This window comes from Monodelphis domestica, chromosome 6 (assembly GCF_027887165.1).
Source record: "Monodelphis domestica isolate mMonDom1 chromosome 6, mMonDom1.pri, whole genome shotgun sequence".
Taxonomy (NCBI): Eukaryota; Metazoa; Chordata; class Mammalia; order Didelphimorphia; family Didelphidae; genus Monodelphis; species Monodelphis domestica.
In genome coordinates, this window is record NC_077232.1 from 50114367 (window position 1) to 50134352 (window position 19986).

A 19986-nucleotide genomic window follows, 5' to 3' on the forward strand; every position below is an offset into this window, starting at 1 on the left:
CATTCAGTTCTGGACACGACAGTTTCAAAAGCAAAATTGACAAGCTGGAGAGGGTCCAGGGATGACAACCAGGAAGTGGATATATTTATCCCAAAGAAGAGAAGACTCAGGGGAGATATGACAGCTGAGTTCAAGTATCTGGACTCCCACATTGAGGAGTGTTTAGACTTGTTTTGTTTGTTCCCAGAGGGCAGAAGCAGGAAAAAAAGGGTAGATATTGCAGAGAGAAACTTGATGATAGGAAAGCCTTGCCAGTAATTAGAGCCTTCCAGAGGTAAAAAGAGCTTTTCCAAAGGGGTGAGATTCTCCTTTCTTTTGTCTTCAAGCCTAGGCTACGATTGCTGGTCAATTATGATCTAATGGAGATTGCTTCTTTGGATGGGTTGGACAACAGAGCTCCTGAGATCTCATCCAGTTATCACACTGTGCCTTTCTCTAACGCTATGGATGATGTTGTTTGGCAGTTGTTTTCCAAAAGGACCGATGACATATGGGGTGACGACTTGTGCATGAACTGGATACAAGTGAGGCAGCGTTGCACAAAATCGTTGACCTCACTTTCTCTTCCAGTGGCACGAAGTCCAGTGGTGGGACAAAATACACAGATGATTATGAGGTAGCTGGCAGGGGTGCCGGGGGAACCGTACTGCAGCTGAGCCATCCTGGGGTTCAGAGTAGATCTTCATAGTGGCAATTGCATTGTTGATGGATTCCTAATCCCTGAGTGAGAAGTAGAAGGTAGGGAGAATGTGAGGTATGGATCAGGTTCAAGATGAATCCGTGGTTTTGTGTTGTAGGAGGGATATCTACACCACTTAGTCAGGGTTAGATTATTTTTGTCCTTTAGCAGATATAAGAACCCAAAAAGTATATCACTTGGGGGTCACATATAAAAGCAAATAAATAAAAGCAACAATGCCTCATGGCATCACGGTATTATAGTCAAACACAATAATGACCTGAATAATAATAAAAGTTAGCATTTATGTCATGCCTACTATATACTAGGTGCTATGCTAAGCTCTTTACAAATATTACCTCATTTGATCCTTACAATAATAGTGTGAGGTAAGTGCTATATATACCCATTTAATAGTTGAAGAAACTGAGGCAGGTGGAAGTAAATTGACTTACCTTGAATGACTTGCATGACTTATTAATGACTTGTCCAGGCTAACACAGCTAGTAATTGTATACAAATTCAGACCTTTCAGACTCCAAGTCTAGAACTCATTCTACCATCTAGATGTCTTTATTACAATCCAGTTATTGTTTCAGTCTTGTCTGACTCTTTCTGGCCCCATTTGGAATTCTCTTGGCAAAGATACTAGAGTGGTTTGACAGTTCCCTCTCTATTTCATTTTATAGATGAAGACACTGAGGCAGAGTTAAGTGATTTGTCCAGTCATACAGCTAGGAAGTGTCTGAGACTTGATTTGAACTCAGGTTTGCCCGACTCTAGGTTTGGTGCTCTATCTACTGTACAACCTAACTACCCTAATTTGATTACTACATAAATGAACATGAAACTGAGGACAACTAAGTACTAATGTGTATGATGTGTGAAGATTGGATTTGACTGTCTCCAGATTGTAACAATGAAGGTACTTAGCTTTTCCTTTATTATGAAGATTAAATTGCAATCCCCTGTCTATTTTTAGATTTTAATCCCCCAAAGTGTTAACTCAGTATTTAAAGTAGATCTACCCATTTTAACCACAAGAAGGTGTGAACTAACTACAAAAAGGTGTGAACACCAATTTCATGCATTGAGTGGGAGGTCTGTGACCCACATGTGAAAGAATGGACAGTCCAGGAGAGGAGCATCTGCTGTGATTGGTAGACATAAAATTTAGGGGAGGTGACACAAGAGAAAAAGATCTTTAAGTAGAGGAAACAGAGGCACACAAGGAGGAATCAAGGATTCAGTCACTCAGAGGAGAGACTGGAAGATCAGTTACTTGGACTGGAAGAAAGACACTCAAACTTGGAGTGAAGACACTTGACTGTGGAATTGAACCCCTGGAGGAGCTTGTACAGGATACCTCAGACTGCTTCCTTTTAGAAGGTCACCATGGTGAGTGAAAGGCTCACTTAGTTTCCTTGCTCTTTCTGGAGGTGTGAACCTCTGAGAAAAGCCCATTGTCTTGAGACTCCTTTCCCTTGTCTGGGGCTTAGAATTTCTACCTGGCTCAGAGGAAGCCAGAGTACTCTCTCTCTCTCTCTCTCTCTCTCTCTCTCTTTCAATATATTCCCTTTATTATAAACAAACTATCATAAAATTCTATTTACTTTAGTAATTCATTTTGGGATTTAGAAATTAAAATCCCTGGTGACCACCAAATTTAATATATTCAAGTCCAAACAAAAAATTTTAATAGATGTGACTATAAGGATCATGGAATCTCATAAAATGAAGAGATCTGTGTGTTTTTAAATAGTCAAGGAAGTCTAAAAGAGGTATTTAAAAAATAACATATATAAGAACAAGCTAGCCAATCTTTCTGTTCTGGACCACAGAAGAGTAACTTTGGTGATCCTAAATTGGGATTGTTTTGGGACATAAACTTGAGATTCTTTTGCAACATAAAATCTGCAAAATGGTGTCCAAAGGTTAAATTTTTGAAAAGTTCAGTTTTTGCAGCAGGTTATAATGAGGGTATTTTGTTAAGTTCTCTTGGAGAACATGAAAATTACCTAAGGGTAGCAAGAAAGAATGGTTAGATTCCCAGGCATTCACTTCTAAGAGGAAAAATGGAAAATAAAAGATCGTTTCAGATGAGAAAATTGAAAAAGGATACAAGCATAATAAAAAATGTAAAGGAACAGAATCAGAATGGTGCTGAACAGCCTATCTCTTTTTCTCATAAAGCCACAGCAAGTAGAAACAAGATTAGATTGCAGGGGACAGATCTATCTGGTTGACAAAGTCATTGATCGAGGTTTTTCATTTTTCCTTCTGGTGAAGAGATCTTTAAATTATTTCATTTCATTTCAATGTGGGGCCAAATGTTGCTGTTGCTTAATTGTTTTAGTTGTTTCCAACTCTTTGTGACCCTACCTATTTTTTTTGCAAAGATACTAGATTGGTTTGCTATTTTCTTCTCATTTTACAGATGAAGAAACTGAGGTGAACAGTTAAATGAATTGCCCAGGGTCACACAGCTATTAAGTGTCTGAGGCCAGATTTGAACTCAGGAAGATGAGTCTCCTGGAATTCTATACACTGTGTCATCTAACTGCGCCAAAGGAATGAATTACATGTGGCCTCAAAGGAATGAGTTAAATTCCATGCATGTGGGTGAGACACCTTTGCCTTCACCCATTCCCATTGAATTTTTCTTTAAAGAATAATGGAATCATTCTCAACACTTCATTGATCCAGACTGAGGATTCAGGTTCCTGGCTGCCCAAATGTCAAAACATCCTATCTATCTATGAAATATCTAGTCTGCTGTGTTGACTCCAGAAAGACACAGGAGATATTAAATAGTGATTCAGGATGTGAGAAGGAGGTGAGAACGGAGCTGAAGAACCAGGAAAGGGCAGTACAAGACTGGGGAATAGTGAATCATCTTTTTTGACCAGAACAGAAAGTGTGTGAATCCAAATATTGTGAAAGAGGGCTGGGAAGATAGATTGGAATCATTCTAGATGTCCTCGAATGCCAGACTAAGGATGTTATATTTTATCAACATTGGTTAGTCAGCCAATTAAAAAAAAAGTTTGTCAATCAAAGAGTATTAAGCGCTTACTGTATGCCAGAACTTGTGCTAATGTACTGATCTTTTGGATTACTATGCTCCCTAATATTTTTCTTTCCCAAAGCAGGGGCTGAGCCCATGAAAACTCTACTTACCTTTTAGTTAGCTATTCATGGGAGCACAATGATGGGGGCACTGGCTTTGGGTCTGTACCTGTTTTCTTTTAGGTGTATGGGCTGCATAGCACTCAGAGTAAATGGGTGTGGATGACATAATAAAATGTTTTTTTAATGTGTCTGCAAAGTTGACTCAAGCCCTTATCACCGGAAAAGGGACAAAGGGGAAACATGGTTTCCTTTTTTTTAATTGTGGTTCGAACTCTTGGAGAATAGACTTTGCCCTTCTCTAGGCATACGCACAAAGCGATTTGATTGAATTCAGCTTTAAAAGTGGATGAGATTAAATAAGATTTGGACTTCTGCTTCATGACCACCATTGTTCGTTCTCCTATTGTCCATGCCTTACAGAGATGTAGCCACTTTCCAAACATTTTAGCCTGTGATTGCCAGAATCAGAGTTCTTCAGGGTCCTTAAGTTAGTCATTTTTCCTTCTATTCTTTTCCTTTCTGTCTTTTTTGGCTTCCTTCTTCTTTTCCCCCTTTTTTCCTGCTTCTTTGGAAGACAATGTGTTATGGTGAAAAGAGCATTGACTTTGGGCTCATGGCATCCTGGAGCTAGAACCTAATCCAAATTTCCCCTTTTTCCTTACACTCTCTCCCCATTTCCCTCAGGCACATCCAGAGAAATGAAGCCAATTACCCAGTGAATTTCCTCAGCCAGGGTTCTAAATATGCCAATGAAATTTCAGGTTCATATCTGCTCCTTATCTCAAGCACCTAGCACAATTCCTGGTACATCATACTTGCTCAATAAATTCCTGATGAATGATTGATTGATTAGTAGGACCTGTCAAGACTTACCTTCTTTGGGGATAGCTGGGTGGCTCAGTGGATTGAGAGCCAGGTCTAGAGATGGGAGGTCCTGGGTTCCAATCTGGCCTCAGACACTTCCCAGTTGTGTGACCCTGGGAAACTCATTTAACCCCAATTGCCTAACTGTGATTGTTCTTCTGCCTTAGAACCAATATTGGTTCTAAGACAGAAGGTAAGGGTTATTAAAAAAATACTTACCTTCTATGGTTTCCCTAGCTCCTAGCACCATCCCATCTGAATTGTTTTATTTATCTTTGTCATTAGACTAGAGGGCAAGGACTATTTTAATCAATTAATAAATACATATTAAGTGTCCACTATTTACCAGGTAATATTCTAGGCACTAGGGATTCAAAAATAGCAAAAGACAGTCGCTGCCTTCAAGGAGCTTACAGTCTAATGGGGATATATTCTTGGTGCTTAGCACAGTGCCTGGCAAACAGCAAACATTTACTAAATGCTTATTGATTGACTATTCATTGAGATTTTGACAACTCAAGGTCATGTCTACTCCACGATGGGCCACCTGATGTACCCCACAAAAGCTAGACCAGGGAGTTCAGACTCCAAAAAAACCCCCTATTTTCTTAGTATGAATTCTAAGAAGAGCAAAGGCTAGGCAAATGAATCAAATGACTTGCCCAGGGTCACACAGCTAGGAAGTGTCTGAGGCCAGATTTGACCCAGGTTCTCCCAACTCTAGTCCTGGTACTCTATTGGTTGAGCCACCTAGTTGTCCTGAGTTCAGACTCTTCACAGTAGAGCTGGCAAATGGGCCTGGGAGGGAGATCACGTAGCATGCACTTCCCCTGCCATTTTCTAATGTGGAAGTGTGATTTGCCTGATACTACATAGTTAATTTGGGCAGAGCCAGGGTGGCATCTGGAACCTTCTGATGTCTAGCTCAAGACTCTTGCAACAGTTGGCCTTTCCTTCAAAGATAGGACCCCAGGAGGAAATACAAATAAAAATAATTCCCCAGAAAGAGTTTGGGGATTGAGGACTGATGACAAAGCTGTTTTTGGTAGAGAGGTAGGGGACAATGGATGTGGGAGGCTACCATCTTTCAGACATGATTGGCAGAGATCATTTTTTTGCTGAATTTTCTGTTACCAGGGATGGTTCTATAGTAGAGGGGAAGTTATTGAGAGGTGACAGTGAGATAAAATAAAAGGCATCAATCAAACGTTAAAAAAAAAAAAGTTTTGGTTTCTGTGCTCCCTGGATATTTTTTGCCACTTGTCCCCTCCCTTCACTCTCTCTCTCTTGCTTTTTCATCTTTCCTTCCCTCTTTCCCTTTCTTCTTTCCTTCTTCCACCTTCTTTCCTTCTTTTTCTCAGTCTCTCCATACATATTTCCTTCCTTCCTTCTTTTCTTTATCCCTCTCTCTTTTCCTCCATTCTCTCCCTCCTTCAGTCCTTCTTTCACCCTCTCCCTCTCCTTTCCTTGTCCCCTTCCTTCACTCTCTCTCCCTTTTGCTTTTTCATCTTTCCTTTCCTCCTTCCCTTTGTTCTTTCCTTCTTCCACCTTCTTTCCTTCTTTTTCTCATTCTTTCTCTCCTTCCATATTTCCTTCCTTCCTTCTTTTCTTTATCCCTCTCTTTTCCTCCATTCTCTCCCTCCTTCAGTCCTTCTCTCAGCCTCTCCCTCTCCTTTCCTTGTCCCCTTCCTTCACTCTCTCTCCCTTTTGCTTTTTCATCTTTCCTTTCCTCCTTCCCTTTGTTCTTTCCTTCTTCCACCTTCCTTCCTTCTTTTTCTCATTCTTTCTCTCCTTCCATATTTCCTTCCTTCTTTTCTTTATCCCTCTCTTTTCCTCCATTCTCTCCCTCCTTCAGTCCTTCTTTCAGCCTCTCACTCCCCTTTCCTTGTCCCCCCCTTCTCTCTTCCCTTCCATATCTCTCTTGTTCACCACTCCCTGTTTGACAGTGAAGAAATTGGCACTTTCCAGAAATGGAAGCCTGGGGATCCCCAGAAGTGGGAGTCCATGTTAGCTCTCACCAAAGAAGAAACGCGAGTGGAGCAGACCCGGCAACGTTTCTCCCCACTCCGGAAAGACGTCTCCATGGAACGAGGGCTCCTTCATCTGGATATAGAATATAACACAAGAAGCCCCAGGTGATAAGGGCATATGCCCAAACTCGCTTGGCCCTGGGACAAAAGAAACCTGAAACTTGGAATTTTAGTGCTGCTGGGCCTCCCCCTTGAGGCTGGCTGTACCCTGCTTTCCACTTAAGACTGACAGTTGAGACCTTGAAATAGTAGAAAGGGGAACTTAAACTGGCTTGGAACCCTTGATGGACGAGGTATAGAGACAGGATTAATTGGGGGGATTGAGAAGTTGGTGGTAATCCACCCAAGTGGACAAAAGAAGCAGGCCCTAATTCAACATGATCGGAGGGCATTTTCCCTCACTTGTGTGTCTGAAATTTCACCATTAGAGATTCATTCTTTTGGCTTATGCACTGCTTTCTCTACTAGTTATTATTGGAACTTGTGATTTCAACGTTACCAAAAATTCCCTTCCTCAACCCTAAGGTTTTTTTTAGCTGTGTGGCAATTTATAGTCCAAAGAGAGTGACTTGGGGCATTGAGAAATCAAGTGAAGTTCATCCAGAGTTTTGTAACCAGCATTTGGGGATTTGGGGGAACTTATGTGATTCAGTAGAAAGAACAGGACCTCTAGCATCAGAGGCCTGGGGTTCAAATCCTACCTCTGATGCCATTCTTGTATTCTCACTTTCCTAACCTGTAAAATGGGGAGAGATGTGCCAGATTACTTCTGAAATCCCTTCCAATGCAAAATTTTGGATTCCATGATTTTCCTGTTGCCAGGGCTGGCCCTCGTTCCATCACCCATCTTCTCTCTGTATTAATCCTTTAATAATGCAATCACCCCAAGAGAAGAGGAATTGTCAGTCTCTTGTCTCTTTAGTGAGACTGGCTTCTCTTGAGTCTCTGGCAGCTCTGAATCCATCCAGGCATCTGAGATGTGTAGAACTGAGCATCAAGGGGAAGACAGACCCAAGGGCCAAGACCAGATTGCAACCCAAGGACCGTCTGCCCTCTAGTGGCAGAAAAGCAAGATTCATGGATGCCTCGGACTAAAGGAGCTCACTGGGAGCTGGAAGAGGACCTCAGAGAGCATTTAGATGAGGAAACTGAGGTTCATGAAAAAGAAGTGACTTTTTTCTGAGGCCCTGCAGCTGGAGAAGGGCCAGAGTTTACCCTAGAAGCCCAAGACTCTTGTTCAGGGCTTGTGATGGATGATAACCACCACAATAAAAATATTATCATATCATATCATATCATATCATATCATATCATATCATATCATATCATATCATATATCATATATTAGTATATGATATGATGTCATATTTATTATATTATATACCATACATTATATTACATTTCATCATATTACATTTTATTACATTAAATTAAATTATATTATTTTGTTATATTATACCATATTATATCATATCATATTATAATATTATGTTATTCTATATTATATTTATTACAGTGTATTATGCTATATTATATATCATACATTATATTAAATTTCATTACATTATATTATAATATTTCATGTCTAATGCTAGATAGCATTTAGAAAAATTGAACGTTTGCAAAGCATTTTATGGGTTAATTCATTTGATCTTCACAACAACCCTGTGAGGCATTATTTTATTTCATTTTATTTTTTATAGATTTATTTTATTTTTTTTTTTTTAATACATAAAGAAAGTAGAGAGGAAGTGATTTGTCCATACTCTCACAGAGCTAGTAAGTGCCCGGGGTTACTTGGATGAATGAGTAAATGACAAGCATTTAAATACACAACTGTAGTCATATTTCTACCCTTTCCCTAAAAGAAAATTGCTTCATATTCTAGAGAAGACTCAGATAAGGGTAGGATAGTTTGTGATAGGAATCGGCCGCTCTTGATGTCAAAGAGTATATAAACTCTCCTGTTTGGCATTTAAAGGTCCCAGTCTATTTTTCACAGCTGGTTGTTCAATATTTCCTCCCACACCACCTGTGGTTTAGTTACTAGAGCTTTCTCTTGCCTTCTCCTTGTAGAAACCACAATCTCCTCCTTCTGTGCCTTTGCCTATAACCATAACTAGATGCCCTTCTCACCTGCCCTCTCTCAAGCTCTCTCATTTCTTTCAGGTCTTAAGTGCTATTTCTCCATGAGTCTTTCCTTCTTTCCTCCAGCTGCTGGTCCCTTACCCTTCAAATCACCTTATGTATATTATAGTTATTTACCTATATATAGGGAGCTTGGTGGGATGCAGTGGATAGAGCACCAAGTCTAGAATCAGGAAGACCTGAGTTCAAATGTGACCACAGATACTTCCCAGCTGTGTAATCCTGGGCAAGTTGTTTAATTTCTTTTTGACTCAGTGTCCTGAACTGTAAAATGTGGGTTATAATAGTATCTATATCTTAGAGTTTTTATGAGGATAAAATGAGAAAAAATATATATATATTTGTATTATTTCTAAGACAGAAGAGCAGCAAAGGCGAGGCAATCAAGGTTAAATGACTTGTTCAGGATCTCACAGCTAAAGTATCTGAGGACAGATTTGAACTCAGGTCCTCCTTACTCCAGGTCTAGTTCTCAATCCACTGAGTTACCTATCTGTCCTGATATAATATTTCTTAAAGTTCTTAGCATAGTCCCTGGCAATGTAATGTAGGCGTTATGCAAATAGATGCTTATCTTCTTCTCCAATATATATACACATTGTCTACCTAGGTCAGAATGTAAGTTCACTTTTGTTTTCCACTTTTATTTATCTCCCCATATATCATGGTGCCTCGTGTGCTTAATAAATAGGTGCTTATTACATTTTTATTGGTTAATTTCTCACTGTTCAGGATATTGACCCAGGATAAGTATACAGAGAAAGAGAGGCAAGAGCTGCTTTGGGAATGAATGGGATTCCAGGGAAATGTGCCAAAGGGGAGGATCAATTATGGACCATTCACAGGCTCCTCTGCGTGGGGTTCCTCCTACTCACTTGCCCATTTCTTTTACCTTTGGGCTGTGGATGGCCCAGGACACAGTCCTCCAATCTAAATGGTCCAGGCATCCCAGGTCCCATCAGGAAGCTTCAGTCCAATCTCATGGCAGTCCCAGTGGCCAGGCAAACTATGGAGCTCATGTGTAAGCCAGTAATTAATTAACCGACTCATTAATTAATAGGGGGAATTTGAGCTTGCAAACACAGCTGCTCCACTCCTGCCTCAAAGGATACTCCGGTAATCAGTGAGTGGAAAACAAAACCAAACAACTCAACAGTGTTTTAGGGGAGACACTGCTTTATTGTGCTGTCTCTTTCTAATTGAGCCACCCAGCAAATCATCTGGCTCCAGAGCCAACATCAACAGAGCATTAGCTGCCTGGAAACCGAGAGAGGCAAAGCCTTAGAGATGCTTCTAGCCTGGAGTTGAAATATCTGGACCAAACACTAGCACGGAGGGTAGTTGTGAACAAGGGGGTGGTAAGGATACCCACATACTCAAGGGCACATATCTTTTGTTTTCTTGGTAGCTGGTGCCAAGATGCACTTTAAAAAAGTAGGGGAGTGTGATGAAAAGAGCACTAGACTGGGAGTATTGAGGGCTGGACTTCCACTTCATAAGCTATGTTACCTAGAGCAAATGATAACTGTAAAATGGGGCTGATAATTCCTACTCTGCTAAGCTGGTAGGGTGACTGGAGAATTCTTCATCCCATAAAGTGTGACATGGCAGTGTGATGGAGAAGATAAAAGGACATCCCTGAAGTCAAAAAGCACTTAAGTTTAAGTTCTAGTTGACCTAGACTAGCTGCACGATCTTGGGCAAGATACTTACCCTCTCAATGTCCCCAGAGAGCTATCTGAGGCTAAGTGATGGATCAGCTGCTGATATGCATTGCTGAAGGGGTTTTCCACCCTAGGAGTTACAGAGATGCCAGATGACGCCAACTATGCTAACAATGTTAGTGGTGACATTATGATGATGTAGCTTCTTTTCTCCTACGTCAGTGAGACTTGGAGATGAGGCTTACTGACTATATTTAACACATCAATCCATACTTTGGACATAATCATTTGGCTCTGATTTATTTCAGACCTGCCCTAAGATTTTCCTCTTCCATTGGAGAAACTCTTCATCTACTTGGCAGACAAGACAAGGCCTATTAGGATGGTGGTGGGATGGGCCCATCTTTCAATCATCTAATGCTGAGATGCTGGCATCCCTCTGGAATAGAGCCTGAGCTTTCAAACCTGGAACTTCTAGCTCCAGTCTTAGGACAAACAGCCCTGGAAGCCTGTTGGGAGCATATCACAGGAAAACAACATGCAAGAAGCAGCTTATTTATAACTGAGAGCATGAGGCAAACAGAGAAGCAAAAAGGGAATGGAGACACCATTCTGGATGAGGAGCTCCCTTTTCTTCCAGTTTTTCACAAAATGTCTGTGGTTTTCAACATCAGAACATGATGAATCAAAAGATTTACTATGAGACTTAGGAGCAGGAGTTTATATCGTGGCTCCATCTCTTGGTTGTATGACCCTAGGTAAGTTGCTTACCTTTTCTGATCCTTTGTTTCTTTACCTGAAAAATGGACCTAATAAAGCCCATATTACTATGTCACAAGGTAGTTTTGAGAAAGGTACTTTTTACATTTTACTATTTGTAGTTTTATAAAGATATAAATTATGATTAGGATGATGGCTCTAGAGCTAAAATGCCATCTAGGCAACAAGTATTTATTAAGCACTCACTAGATGCCAGACACATATACAAGAGGATACAAAGATGGGCAACTATGTGGTCCCTTCACTTAAGGAATTCACATTCAAATAAGGGTGGGAGGGGAGAGACAACATGCAAATAAACACATATATATTTTCAGTCAATAAACCTTAAAGTCAATAAATATTTAAGTGAATAAGATGCTTGGTATGCGTTCCACCAGGTCTGGCCACATCTGGATGACCCTGTTCATTTGTAGGGGCTACATTTTTGGAAGATCAGAACATCTCCAGCAGAGGGCAGAAATCAGGAATATTTAGCCAGGAGAAGACTTTGGGAAGGGGATGTGTTTGAGGAATTTTGCTCATGGAAAAGCAATTCATCTCCGAAGAGCCATGGAGAGAAGTTAGGGGGAGATGCTCATTATGAGGAATAGCCTCTTAACAGAGAAAACTATTCTAAAGTGGAATGGTCTGCCTAAGTAGGTAGTGAACTTCCTATCACAGGAGGGTTTCAATAGGAGGTTAGAGGACCACTCATGAAAGATGCTGTACTTAAGATTCTGTACTTGAATTGGACTTCTGATGGCTCAGAAGATGACTTCTGAGACTCTGAAGTTCAATGATTCTGTATTTCTGCCACACACACACACACACACACACACACACACACACACACACACACACACACACACACACACATGAAGTTCAAGGCAGCAAATACACCAGATGGTAAATAGACAGCAACAAAATACAGAAATGAAAATAATTCTAAACTCCAGGCAAAAGAATAAGGAACAGAAGCTCAAGCCAATGGAACAAGGATGGTCAAAGGGAATGGCAGACTTTAGCAATGGAGGCAGTTTGTTGTCTCATTCTCATCTGCCTTCATTCCTTTCTTACCTGGGTAAGAGGCAATGGGGAGACTGGCCTGGAGAATTGCTGATGATGGAGGTAGGGGATGGACAGTTCCTAGTCTTGTTTCTTTGTGGAACAAAATAAGAATGGGGATGCTAGAAGGGGTGGAACTTTATCCCTTTTGTTTCCTTTATTTCTCAGTTGTGAGAGATTGTTCTGAATAAATATAAGGACCCCAAACCACACTTTATTTGGAGAGATTCTTCCTGATACTTTGGGATTTGCTCTTCAGGGAAAGGAACAAGTATTAAACAGAAATGATAAGTTAACATCTCTACAAAACTCTATAAAATGCCCCTCATATACCATTTCATTTGATTCCCACAACAATTTTAGAAGTTTTGAGGGCGGATACACCTACATAGAGTAGAATGCAAACTCCTTGAGGGCAGGGATAATTTGGTTTTGGCATTTGTCTCCTCAATACCTAGGAAAGGAGTTTGTACATAGCAGTTACTAAACCAATAAATGTTAATGGATTTGAATTCACTACTTTCATCTATAATCTCATCTAAATTTCTTCTATTGCTATAAATTGGGACACCAATAATGCCTTTGCATATTGTGTGATTCTTATTTGAGCCTTAGCTAGATGGCTTTAGTAGAGGGCTAGACTTGGAGTCAGGAGGACCTGAATTTAAGTCACGTCTCAGATACTAGGCAAGTCATTTACTTACTTCAAGCCTTACGTTTCTCATTTATAAAAAAAAAATTAAAAATTATTCTGAGAATCAAATAAGATAACACATTTAAAAGCATACTGGGGCAGCTACATGGCATAATGGATAGAAAGAATCCTGAACTTGGAGGCAGGAAAATATGAGTTTGAATTCTGCCTTAGAATCATACTAACTGGATAGCTCCAGGCAAGACATTTAACCTGTCAACCTCTCTTTCCTCATTTATAAAAAGGAGATAATAATAAAACTTATCTTACAAGGTTTTGTGGGAAGTAAATGAGATAACATTTCTAAAATGTTTTGCAAACCTATCTTGTTTTCTTCTATACCAGATAGGATCATAGCATCATCACAACACTATAACTATATAGTCCGACCCCCTTATTTCACAGATGAGGAAACAGAGGGTCCCAGATGCCAAGTAACTTGCCCAAGGTTACAGAGGCAAAAATGGTATGACTAAGATTTTTTTTTTAATTTGAAAAATTTTATTTAATTAATTGATTTAGAATATTTTTCCTTGGGTACATGATTCATGCTCTCTCCCTCCCTTCCTCCCACCCCCTCCCATAGCCAATGAGCAATTCCACTGGGTTTTACATGTGTCATTGATCAAGATCTATTTCCATATTATTAATATTTGCACTAGAGTGATTGTTTAGAGTATGACTAATATTTTAAATGTAGATCCCTTGTCTCAGAAATCCAGGACTCTTTCTACCTCATCATGTTGTCTACCTCATTCATGCCTGTCTAGTTGCCCTCTCCAATGTATTTTATTATAATTATTTGTATATATGTCAGAACGGAAGCCTTCATGGATAGGTATTGTTTTATTTATTGTATTTGTATCCCTAGCACAATTCCTGGCATATAATAAATGTTTCTTATAGTAGGTGTTTAATAAATGAATGTTGATTCACTGCCTGTACTATTTCATCTCTGTGTAGTGATAATTCACTTTATAAATGTATCAAGGCAGAAATGTATTAATATCAATACTTTATATGTATATCAAGGCTAAAAGACCCTACAGAGGCCATTCTACAAAGCATGTATTTTGAATGCCACTGGAATCTTCCAGGGATTCTAAGGACAATGTGAATCATTGTTGGAGTGTTTGGAGATGATGGACATCCTGGCTGCTCCCAGCCATGAGGTAGTTCAATACTAACAATATTTTTAGGTGTTTTATAATGATGTGATAGATCCCAAGTGGTCTCCTAGTTGACCCCTAGCCCTTTGATAGCCTATATAGGTAGGTTGACACATCTCATAAAAGAAGAGAAGGAAGTAAAAATTGGGAAGCTCATTTCTTCTACTGAAAAGTCAAACTTTTCACAGAGTTGAATCCTGAGCAAAGCATTTTGAAGCTGAGGAAAAAGATAGATAGTTGAGTAGGGATAATAGGGAGAAAGTGCTGAGGCTAGGGTTGGGAAAGGGGGACAAAATAAATTACTTCTGAAACTGGGGTCCTTAAAGGCCCCATGGGAATCCCTGGCATTTCATGGGAGCTTTTACTCTCTTTGCCCCTCTTTAGTCCCTTCCTTTCCATCTTGCCTGGAATTTTGTATCCATCTTATAGGCTGTAGCTTATCACCTGGAAATAAGATGTGATTTCTGTGATGGGTGAAGAATGATGCCTCATCTCTTTCCCTAACATAATGGAAACATAGTTCCCCACATGGAACATAGGCAATACCTTGGCTTTGTTCCAGGGCTCCCAACTATCCTTTTTCTCTCTTAAGCTTATTTTTTTCTTTCAGCACTGATCTTGTGTAAATTTAATAGCCCTGAATGTTTTTTTGAGGGTTGGTGAGAAACTGAAGCATCTCTCAAAACAATTACAATTAGAGTACTGGCAGAATTAGAGCATTGGCTAGCACCAAAAGAAAAATCAACATTGCAGAGAGAGGGGCTACTAGAAAGAAGATCATATTTGCTCTTTAAATGAATTGCAGTCAGTGAAGATGAAATATAAAAAGGTTAATTAGCAGCATTGCAAAAATTGTCTATGTCCCAACCAAATTGATTATTAGACTCCCAACAGAGCTAACTTGTATTTATAAATTATTGAATTCTGTTCTAATCACTCTGTAATTCATACTGTGATGCTTCTATGTGTAGCATCCCCTTTTATAAGTGAGAATCAACGTGTACAATGAATGCCTTTTTATTTTTTATTTCTTTTTAAGCCCTTACCTTTGGTCTTAGAATTAATACTGGATATGGGTTCCAAGGCAGAAGAATGATAAAGGCTAGGCAATGAGGGTTTAGTGACTCGCCCAGAGGCACACAGCTAGGGAGTCTAAGGCCAGATTTGAGCCAAAGGCCTCCCATCTCTGAGCCTAGCTCTCAATCCACTGAGCCACCTAGTGACCCCCAATGTATGCTTTAAAAAAACTTCCCTGGCATCCCATTTCCTCAACTAGCAACTTTCTTTAGGAAGCTGAGGTGATAGTGGTGACTCAGGGAGATGAAAACTGGGGAGTCCATTTCCTTTACTGAAAAGTCAGACTTTTTCCAGAGCTGAATCTTGAGCAAAGCATTTTTCAGCTGAGCAAGAAGATGGTGGGTAGAGTAGAAATAATAGGGAGAAAGTGCTAATGCCAGAGTAGGGAAAGGTGGACAAAATAGATTGTTTTTGGAACTCTGGGATCCTAGAGGCCTCATGGGCATTTACTCTCTCAGCCTCTGTTTAGTTCCTTCTTTTCATTTTCATCTTGGCTGGGATGTATGACTTTTGATAGACTCAAGCAAGTCTTCACATGAGCCTTCTGATCTTATGTTTGGGATGTCAGTGCCTGGCTCTGAATAAATAACAGAGCCTTATGGCATGTTTCTTGTTAAACATGGTTCCCCCTGCAGGTATGTACTTTTCTTTAACAGTCAAACTCTGTCAACACAAGTCTTGGCTTCCCCTTTTCTTTGCTAAGGTAAACACTTTCAATACTATTTTTTTTTAAAGCTGACTGTTGGAGTTGGAAAATGTAAGTTTTCATTTGGAAGGTCAATGGTCATTCATATCTTCTAATGTTATTTGAGCTTCATAGTATAAACACGGGTATAAAAAATAGATTCACAAAGTCACTATTTATTGTATTAGAACAATTGGAAATTATTCCACTTGACATTTCTTTTAATTAGTTAAAGATATATGGGTAGGCTCCTAGACAGGGAAAGCTAGATGGGACCTTTAAGATCATTTAATTTCATTCCTTCATCTGGTAAAGGTGGAAATTAAAGCCTAAGGAGGGGAAATATTTTACTTTGGTACACACAGGAAGTTGATGCCACAACTGGTTCTAGAACTCAGGACTTTTGGTGCCCCGTCAGACTAGTCAGTGCTCTTTCTGTGTAATAATTAAAATGGATTTGACAAATAGGAGAATAAAAAAAATGCTGTGGTCTTCATTTACAAAAATTAACTCAAGTCACATGACTGTTAGTAACTCTAGTAGCTTTATTACAGCAAGGTAGAGATAATAATGGAAATGTAGGAAGGAGGTAGAAAATATTGCTTAGCTAAATTCTATAAGTCTGGATCCAAGTGCCTCACTGAAGAGAGTGTCCCACCAAAGATAGGAGAAGAGCTGAAAGGCCAGTGTCTCTGGTCAGGGTTTCTTCAACCCAAGCAAGTCACCAAAGCCAAACTCCTGGAGCCATCAACACAGAAGAATCCCTCTTCCAACACAGCAAAAATCCAATGCAGAGACGCCATCACAGATGTCCTCCCTCAGCAAGAGCCACCAAGGAGAATGAATCAGAATGCCCTCTGCTAGCTTTTATAAGCAGTTTTCTCCACCTCACTTCCTGTCTCTCTGGTTTCTATTTCCCTTCACTGTAGGCTGGTCTTTCATAACTCAAGAACCAATCAGAGTTTCTTAATTTGCCTGGCACTGCCCACTTCACACTGCTATTCCATGGGCAACTTTAGCCCTCATGAGACCAAGGAGAACCCTCCTCCTTTTTAGATATCAACACATTTTATACATGTGAATGGTTAAGTTGATTTCAGGGATGAGAAGTGGCAAAAAAGATAGACTGTCTCATTTTAGTTCCACATCCTATTCCCTCTTCTCCAATGGTTGCTACCCTCTCCCCAAACCCCTAGCCAAAGAAATTCCTTGGCAAGAAACACTGAGTTCCCACTTTGACCTTTGGAGAGGGAATCATGAAAGGTCAGGAAGACTTTCTGTAGCTTCTCAGTGATCTAAATTCGGATGTCAATCAAAGGCAGAGAACTAATTCCCTCTGGTAACTTGCTGTCTTTCCTCATCTTCCCTGCCATCCTGCTCCCCCAATAAGGGAGATTGTTTTGTTTTTCTTAAATGACCAAGTTAATCTGGCTCCTAAAATGGGAGGTTGTTCTTAGATCCAGAGCAAATCTAAGTTTACTTGCCCTTAACTATAACATAATTCTTGGATTTCTATGAGATGTTACAGTTGAGGAAAAGAGGACTATGTAAAATGACACCTTATTAATCTCCAGTTCTTGGGGAATAAGCTGTGCCATTTAAGTTAATTTTCAGATTTCCTCCTTCAAATACTAATGTAATAAGAGCCCCCTGAAAATTATGATTTCAGGTTCATGTGGGATGTTGTGGGCAATCATATTTGTGTAAGTCCTAGCTTGATCACTTCACCAGAACATCCCTTGTGCCCGGAGTAGCCATAAAGAATGAATTAAAGAGAAAACATTTGATTAAAACAAAATATTAGGGTAAAACATATAGGAAAAACAACCTTGAACATCCTTACCTTCTGTCTTAGAATCAGTACTGTGTCTTGGTTCCAAGGCAAAAGAATGATAATTGCTAGACAATGGAGATTCAATGACTTTCCCAGGATCACACAGCGAGGCAGTGTCTGACATCAGATTTAAACCCAGGACCTCCCGTCTCTGGACCTGACTCTCAATCCACCAAGCCACATCCCTTAGAATAGATTTCAAGGTCTACCTACTCTGCCCCACGATATCCCACACCCTTCAAAATAGTGTGGAAATCAGAACTTCCATGTGAAAACTCATGAAGCTGGTAATTCAAACTGGACTTTCGGTACTGGCATAACCTCTGTGGTCCCTCAGTACTAGAGTTGTCTTTAAAGGTTCTACCTCTAGATTGTCAGCTAGCTCTATACAGGGTCAATGTCCCCAATAGCCATCCTCCTAGGCTCTTTAAAGCCAGAACGTAGGGAGTGCTGCTTTATTGACAATATTTCTCACTGTTTAGACCACATCCCAGGTGCTTTGTTTCTTCTGCGGTCTTCCTCAGTAGAGTATCAGAGGCCAGCATACATGCTATGGTCATAGGCAGGCTCTGACAAAAGTCTCCATCATGGCAAGAACCTCTACTTTTCTCCATGCAACTCCACTCTTACTCTCCATCTTCTTTATTCACACTTAGCTTATATCTGTTCCCCAAGCATCTTGGTACATATCTCACATGATGTTGACATTTTCTCTATGGTTGGCAAGTAGACTACCTTCTATGAAGCCTAAGGCAACTTGAATGCTGGATCTGGGTCAGGAAGACTCATCTTCCCAAATTTAAACATGGCCTCAGACACTTAGTAGCTGTGTGACTCTGGTCAAGTCACTTATCCCTGTTTATCTAATTTCTTCAACTACAAAATGAGCTGGAGAAGGAAATTGCAAACCATTCCATTATCTTGCCAAGAAAACCCCAAATGGGGTCATGAAGAGTCAGACATGACTGAAAAATAACTAAACAAGAAGCAAAGCCCATTTTCCTTTACATTATTGGCATGGGAGCACTAAGGAGCCCCATATTACTTAGATTTTTTTGGTTCTCACATCTGTTTGTTATTCATTTTGAGATGCTGTGATTCTATGTTTTGGCATTGAATTCTTCTTCTAATTCTTTTCACACACCATTCCATGCTATGTAAACATGTTTACATAACACTCCTTTCTCCATTACTTTGAAACTACATCTTTTTTTGCTCTCCTCCAACCCCATTGCTGGAATGCATTCCTTGACCCCCAACTCTTAGAATATGGGTTTCCTTTTGTATCACTTTTACATCAAGCCTTTCCTCATCCCCGTAGCTCCAGCCAGTAGCTATTCTTTGCCTTACCAAATCAGCTTGCATTTATTTTGTACATACATATATAAAATATGTGTAACAGATTCTCTCTATATATATATGCCCATTTTGCTGATGTGTTGTTTCATCATTTCTGTCTTTTCATGACACTATTTTGGAGTTTTCTTGGCAAAGATACTGGAATGGTTTTCCATTTTCTTCTCCAGCTCATTTTATAGATGAAGAAACTGAGGCCAACAGGGTGAAGTGACTTGCCCAGGGTCACACAACTAGTACACATTTTAGGACAGAACTGAACTCATGAAGATGAATTTTCCTGATGCCAAGCCCAGTGCTCTGTCCTGTAAAATGGAGATTTTAACCCCAGACTTTAATCACCAGAAGTCCTTGGTACTTCCCAGAATTTCCTATAATCTCACCTGAGTCCCCACCTGGGCGAGATCACAATTTGTATTTAAACTGGCTGTAATGCCTACTTCAGCCTCTCTCTTCCTCTACTTGGAGATGGCAAGAGTAAAGTAAGTAAAGTGAGTAAAATGTGAATGGGCTAATCAGCCGTAGGCATGTGGTTTATCATTTTGTATCCTTGATTTCTAATAATCTTAATAAACCTTACAAAACATAATATTTTTTATCAGTAGAGACTAATTTTTTTTTATAGTCCACGGTGTCCTACATATGTACATTTTGCTTCCTCCAATAAAATCTAAGCTCCATAAGGGCAGGGGCCACATATTTCACTTTAGTCTTTGTACAATCACCTCCTTAATTCTTGGCACATAGGGAGAGCTTAATAAATAATTGCTAGATTAATTGAGTCACTGGTCAAAATACTCATGATTAGGTTTGCCTAATGAGAAGAA

At 39.8% G+C, this 19986-nt stretch overlaps 1 long non-coding RNA gene across 1 annotated transcript in view; it reads left to right on the forward strand.

The window, feature by feature from the left end:
- The first annotated feature begins 14136 nt into the window (after positions 1-14136).
- Positions 14137-19986, forward strand: part of LOC103099035 (uncharacterized) — a 113408-nt gene continuing 107558 nt past the window's right edge. The window contains exon 1 of the long non-coding RNA XR_008912767.1: positions 14137-14210. This is a non-coding gene — a long non-coding RNA (uncharacterized LOC103099035). The remainder of the gene's footprint in view (positions 14211-19986) is intronic.